Source organism: Acyrthosiphon pisum, chromosome A1, assembly GCF_005508785.2.
Source record: "Acyrthosiphon pisum isolate AL4f chromosome A1, pea_aphid_22Mar2018_4r6ur, whole genome shotgun sequence".
Taxonomy (NCBI): Eukaryota; Metazoa; Arthropoda; class Insecta; order Hemiptera; family Aphididae; genus Acyrthosiphon; species Acyrthosiphon pisum.
Genome location: NC_042494.1, coordinates 119,984,801 through 119,992,231, shown reverse-complemented (window position 1 = coordinate 119,992,231; position 7,431 = coordinate 119,984,801). Strand labels below are relative to the sequence as shown.

The 7,431-nt window shown below is 34.2% G+C and overlaps 1 protein-coding gene across 4 annotated transcripts in view; it reads right to left on the bottom strand.

Moving 5' to 3' along the window:
* The window catches only part of LOC100159237 (G1/S-specific cyclin-E), a 25,758-nt gene that overhangs the window by 4,503 nt on the left and 13,824 nt on the right, over positions 1-7,431 (bottom strand). The window contains exon 1 of one of the 4 annotated variants that reach the window (XM_003240169.4): positions 1,413-1,742. The exons of 2 other annotated variants lie outside the window; for them this stretch is intronic. The gene's annotated coding sequence lies outside the window, so the exon portion shown is untranslated. Of the gene's footprint in view, positions 1-509; positions 1,376-1,412; positions 1,743-7,431 lie in introns of those variants that run through there. One more of the 4 variants, XM_016801503.2, reaches the window with a different exon arrangement.

Sequence of the window (7,431 nt, the reverse complement as noted above, 5' to 3'; positions counted from 1 at the left end):
TAATTTACTTATGAAATGATACCTCAATTAGCCAATCTAAAAGAATAGCTCTCATTCGAGGTGTTATATGTTCATGGCAATCATGGTAATCAGGATTCCTATATGTTAATGTGGCGGAATGTCTATTTCATATCATTTGCCAAAAAGGTGCACGTTTACCCCAAGGGATTTATGGTAATGGACATGGTCTGTCACTTAATGCAAATGGTCTCCGGTTGATGGCCATGTCTCGAAATCGGAACCAATGATAAAATAATAAAGATAATTATATTGTTCGTTTCATCCTTAAAAAAATAGTATCTTTCTTTCTCCAAGTATAGGTGACTTTACTCTAAGATTACTTAAACGCATAGAAAAAATGATTTTGCGTAGATACGTTTTGTCTATGTAGCGCGTGGGCCAGAGAGAAAAAACGAATAGTGCGCTGATGTCCTTTTAACGAAATAGACAATTAGTAATATAAGTTATAACTACCATAAAAAAAATTAATTTGTTTTAGGTATACCTACTATTATGAATTAAATCTAAAAACTGTAGATTTATGTAACACGAACACGTATTCAGCAGTCATCATGAAGATGTTAATGTTAGTTGGCTTACAATAAAAGTATTAAAAAAAAATCGAAAATCGCGTATTAAACGTTATACTACCGTCTACCGTATGGTAAAGATAATTAATATAATACAAGATATTATTAAGTATTTTTTTTATAACTGTTTAACTGTAATAACCTAATACCTATGCGAATTTATTGCGGGTATGAGAGACCACTAAGCAGTCGGAGTGAGTCTTGTTATTTTTTAGTAAAACATAGGTAATTGAAAATTGTTTCAAGCGATGAATAGTTAATAGCGTACAATAGTCGGATACGATGGGCAAAAATCGAAATGTCGCATCCGGGGAATACAAATAGAAAAGGTGAAAACGATTCCCGTACGAGAAATAAATTAAAAGGTGACGCGTGGACCGAACAACGACATTGGGCGGGCTTTTGGCCTCGGGCGGTGACGCGGTGGTGGCGGGAAACGCGCGCGCCGCAAGAGTACGTGGATGATGCGAGGAAACGAGCGCCAAAAGCGTTTTCCCTATTGTCCGCATATTGCGCGCGAGTTCCGTGCTCCTCTACTAGGGGGGCCCGCTGCCGCCGACCGGCAGAGGTCACCGGAATCACTCGTTTTCCGCGCGCGAAAAATTCAACGATGCCAATCGGACCCCGCGGTGTGACTGCTAGATTTTTACGGATGACCAAAAAATAGCAAATGAATACGGAGGCGGGGATACTTCGTGTGAAGTGTGAACCATCGACGAAGAGACATTTTTTGAACAATTTTTTTTGCAAATTCCACCAAACGCCAATTATTTAAACATCCAGAAAAAGACTGCGACAGTAACATATGACATGTAGACTTACGAGTGTGTTGGCGTGCTGCGGTAGCCAAATCGTCCCTTCCGACCGGATAAACCGCACGGGGGAGGGACGAAAAGAGTATGCGAATAAGAACGTTCAACGGGCCCTGCGACGGCGAACAGACGGACGTGGATCATAAACTGAATTAATATTGTTATTAAAAAAATTCGTCGAGACAAGCGGACGAAATTCGTTTGGAATAAATTTAAAATTATTCGAACGACAGAGGAAATACTTCGGCGGCGACAGTAACGTAACCGGAGCAGGCAGATCGTGCGGCGCGTTCCAGGGTTCACGGTTAACGAGCGACTGGTCGGCGGTGACGGGCGAAGAGACAATGATCCCGACTGTGGCCGCCGACGGCAGACGGAACCGGTTATGGGCGGAGGGGCGCGCGGCCCGCAGGAATGCAGGCCCCCTTTGCGCGCGCGCGGGCGCTTTGTTGACAATACGGATCAGCTGATCGGGCTGGCAACAGCTGACCGTCTGGCGCCGACGTCTGCCGCGCGGTAGATCCCGCCTAAAAACAACACACAAACACGCGCGAGCCGTCCGCCGCCGTGGACGCGGGTTTGCCGCCAAAACAAAGCTGTCCGCGGCGATAACGCCGGCGGCGCGCCCGTCACTTGCAGTTTACGATGCGCGATTGCGTAATACTATCATTATTGTTTTTTATTTACTTATCATCCTACGTTAGGAGAAAACATTTTCTTTTTTTATTAATTGTTATTGTTGTTATGCGATATTGTTGTTTTCATCGAATATGTATAATACCAACTATAACCGTAAACCGGAGCGACGACGACAATACATTAAAACCGAGTAATATTATTATAAATTATAATGTGCACTATTCATAGTTGATTCAATAAAACGTCAAATTTCTATTTTTCTTTTAAAATAATGTCGACGGTATGCCGATTACGCGGTCGTGAGATGGTTCAATTTTAGTGTCCCATAACGGGATGTCATGAATAAAAATAAAATTTAACGACGGGTATAATTAATTAAAATTGTACAACCGATTAACCGGTATGCCGGTGTATAGATAATATTCTCTGTTGGCAGAAAAATCTGTGGTCTGACAAAAATTAATAACGATTTTTAACAATCGTCAAATATTGTGATGTAGTTAAATCACCATAATCCCCACCATCATGGGTTTTTACTAATGAATTGATTTTTTCTAATTTAAATTGTCTTCATTCGAGCATATGAATAATAAACTACTGACAGTTCTCAATAGAGCACATAAATACATGATTGATGATACAAGTATTTACCAATAATAACCACAATCTAATATATAATGGACTGGAAACGCGCAGCTTACCAGTGCCCACGAATGTATATACAAGAGGCAATGTCGGGGGGTCGTAATGGGGACCTAGAGTTTACAACGCCATCTGTATAAAACATGGACTAATATACATAATGTAAAGCCAAATAAAACCACTGGTAGCGTTGAAAACATTGGATCTCCAGTGTGAGAAACCTTTTGGTGGCCGTCCCCCGAACCCCACCGATCATGAACATTTTCCAGTCCATTATATCTTAGGCCATGTGTATAAATAACAAATGTTACCTTCGTACTAACTACTAATTGCTTATCTGTCGTTATGCTCTCATAAAAAAAAGAACACTATAGGTATAACGTATATGCACTACTATTTATTATCCTAATTCCTAAGTAATGAATCAGAAAGTCATTAATACAGTTTATAGTTTATACACAAAATTATGGTCGTTATTTGTATACCAAATTATCAAATAAATAAGAACCCACGCAATTATTGGAATACGTACAGAAAAGAATGTTTTTCTGGGTTTCTTTTTGTTATAAAAAGCAATTTTTGAAGGGATTCTTTACCATGACATACACACAAACGCGCCTATTAAAATATGTATACTAGTTACATTGTTTTTGTACATATATACAAGTTATCAATGAAACCAGAAAGAAAAATAAATGTTTACCAACCCAGTTTGGCTACCCAGTACACTGGTATTTCTTGTGAAAGGTTATCATGAATTCGAATACGTAAAAATTATTATTTCTAAAAGATGCTCGGAACTTAGTTAGAAATATGTCTCTATCTAAAAAAAGTAACATGTGTTTTATGTAATTAGTAGTTACAGGCTTCGTTACTAAATTAATACCATTTCTACGCACTATAAATAAATATTCTCACTTATTTAATGTGCATTAAAATTATAAGACGCGCTTAGAAATATCATAAAGTCTTGATAAATTATTACCAATAAAAATGATAAATTAAAAATAATTTATACATCACTACATTATTAATTGTTAATAAATAAATAAAATTTGATGGTTTTAATAAAAGAATTTATAATGATTAATGACAAATAAGTATTGCGATTAATTATTGCTAAGCGGTAGAAAAATAATTTACTTATAGTATATTGTAAACGTAGAAATATGTTTTTTATCTGACAAATTTTGATTCGATAAATATAATTAGTAGGTATTAATTACATATATTCAACGGCTCAACGCATACATACACAATATATTTTTAATTCAATTATTGATTGTTACATTCATCCTATGAAATATCGTGTAAAAAATGTGTAATAAATATGCTATACCCTACCTATTATAATTCTATACATGACATATATATATTATATACTATCGATGTAATTAATCAAAACTTAGATTTGAAACGGTCTGTTATGAAAAATTGTTATGGTCGTAATTCTAAGAGGCGTTGTTCGTCGCACTTTTCTCTGGAGTTTCATCGAAAAGATTTTTTCTGACGCCTGTCGTCGTATCACGACAGAACGAGAACCCCCGGCGTGCCATCATAAATAAATGCATTGTATTATATATGTATACGTGCCTATACGTCTGTCATAAAAAAAAGTAATAATAATAATGCCCACCACAGTGATCAATGAGTATCAAATTTGGATTCACCTGCAGCAGCAGAAATTTTAGAACGATGTTATTTTGTTTCCTCTGCCGCGCAAAAGAGGACCAACAGAAACGTATGCAAAAACCCGTCTGCCCATTATAGTCGTGGGTAGCGTTCAAAATCTTTATAAGTATAATATTATTTTATATAATATATACAATATAAGACTGCCACCAGCAGCATTCCATTTACGTTGTTTTGGTTGGCGCCAATTGGTCTTTGTGGGTACAAAAGGGATTATATATCATTACAAGGCCGACGCGGTCCAGGAACCATATAACATATATATGTAGTATATGTACGGGTCTCCTCCTCGGGCAGCGGCGGCTAAACGGAGTGCCCCTTTTGTCCTTAATGCAGCAGGACAAGAAACTCGAAGTATTATTATTTATTACAATAATGCCGTCCGGTCCTGCGGTATATTTTGACGCGAACTCTGTTATATTGTTATTATTTTTGTACGTCATACGTGTAGTAATAGTGTAATATCATCACTACCGACCATATAAATATATATTAATATTATATTCTAATCGTATCTAATCATTATTCTACATGTATATATACAAGTACGCATGTGAAACCGAAAGGACGTCCGTTCGGCAGTTACTGTACCGTGACGTATACTATTATAATATTGGGTTATAATATTTAATGTAATATAATGTCGTCTTCGAGTCAGTACTCAGTAGAACTAAAAATAATTACGCCACAGTAGCCTGCATCGTGACAGGTGTTGAAATAACTTGACCGTGGAACGAAATCGCGATTCTAAAAACTATATGGACCCGTAGAAGGCTATTATATTATTAAACCACCGTATATTATTAGTCGTTTTTTCCGACTTTTCAGTATTACAGTTCAATTTTTCTATTCATCAAATACTATTATAGGTACCTACCTACTAAATATCACATTGCACATTGTAGACTTTTACAATTTTGATAGGATCTGTAAGATAAAAATAATTACAAAATTGTTTATGATAAAATAATAATCACTACTCATTTGTTATGATTTCGTTCGATACCGTTTATTAAGATTAAGCTCTTTTAAATATTGTTAAAAGTAATTCGAAACAAATAGATTGGATTTTAAAAATTGATAAAATAACGATGAATTAGCAATAAACGCCAAAGGATTTTTTTTCTTTTCAATATAAAAAATTAGATAATTATATTTGTGATTGAATTAAAAAGTACACAACAAAAATTATTGATTTAATTTCAATGCCATGCGATTTATTTGCTAATCACTTGACTAAAGCATCAATATATTTGAGTCGTTTTCGAACGAGTTTTAAAAGGATAATGCACGATAATACTTTAATGCGTCATTAATACGAATTAGTTTACAATTGAAACGAAATATTCTTGGCAATAAAAAGATGAAAAACTACATACATTTATTATTCGTTTGGACACGGTTAGTAGGTGTATTAAAATATAATATGATGTAGACTAGTTATAGTCACTGTCGAATGATCGCTAGTTCTCTCACGTGGTCTTCGGAGGTAAATATATGAGTACTGTAAACGAACACATGTTACATCCAAAAACCGACAAAGATTCGCGTGACTTAGCATCGTGGGAGATGTAACAGCTTAGAGAGGGTAGGCCCCTGCTTAGGAAAATGTATATTAGTCATTGATATAGCTTAAATTAATCAAGAGTATACATTTTGATGAATTTGAGTAAATTATAAAGCTAACTTTTATTTCAGCTAAATGTCAAACAGTCAAAATATCACAGCTATGCTGTGTAATTAATGAACCAACTATACCAAGTAGTAATAAACCTCAATATTTATAAAACATGGAGAGTATAACAAAATTGAGAATTTAATTTTTTTTAATACATGAAAAGATTTTAATAATAATATCAACAATGTTGTACACTCCGTACACTACACATACGTTTTTAGAATTCAAAATGCAATATACTATTTTTATTTATTAAATTTATTCAGCCACGTAATTGTAGTAGTTTACTTAATATTATAGTAGCATTAATTCAATATAAACTTAATTGACTTAAGTCTTAAATACCTAGTTAAATATAATAATTTAATAATAAAACAATATTAATCTAGAGGAATGTTAATTTATATAATACGTAATGGATTCAAATGAATAATTTTTTTGCAAGACGTAGAGTATTATGGAGGGAAAACTACCTCACGTCAGAATGCAAATCTGCTAAATCACTTACGCATTATCCAAATATTACCACCGGCATAACGGTCTCGTATTACACATTTTCGGTATAATATGATATTACACGTCCCCTGCAGTCGGAGATGTATAAAAGAACCGAACATTAAAGAAAAAAAATGTATATGATATACGATAACTGCGTTGATAGTGTAAGTAATAACCGATGAGAGCTAAATATTTATACATATAATATCACAGTATAGTGTTTGCTAAAAACTCATCAAACGGACAAGATGGCGATAGCAGATAAGTTTTTTTTGCTGTCGCGTCATCTATATACAAATTACCAATGTAAGGTCACGAAATAATAAGGTCAAACTTATAAAATGGGGCCCGGCAAGATTTTTTATTATTATTATTTTTTTTTAAGCAAATGACACGGGCAAGACGTTAAACGTGTTAACTATATGTGTCACAGATAAGGCGTTGGTTTTCGTGAAATTCCTATAATATATACTCAAAGAAAACTTAAATGGATTATTAAGATTAATCGTTATTTTGTCAGAGTACTAGATACTATTTGACAAGTACATTATATTTTAAGTTTAAATTTAAAATTAATGTAGATAATACACGATTTATAAAACCATTAAGTGAGTCAAAACATATAATTGAATTGCGAAACACTAATGAAAATGAAACGAAGAATACCTATTACTTTAATTACAAACCACGAATGAAAAACGCTAATATATAATATTATTTAACCAAAGCAATATAGAAATAATTTAATATTTATTAGTAATTTCTATTTTGTTCTTACTTTACATATAATTTAGACCACATCGTTTCTGACATGGTAAAATCAGTGCTCGACTTGGCAAATTAAAGTAGGGGACTCTGTTACTTTAAAAAATGAGCGTCC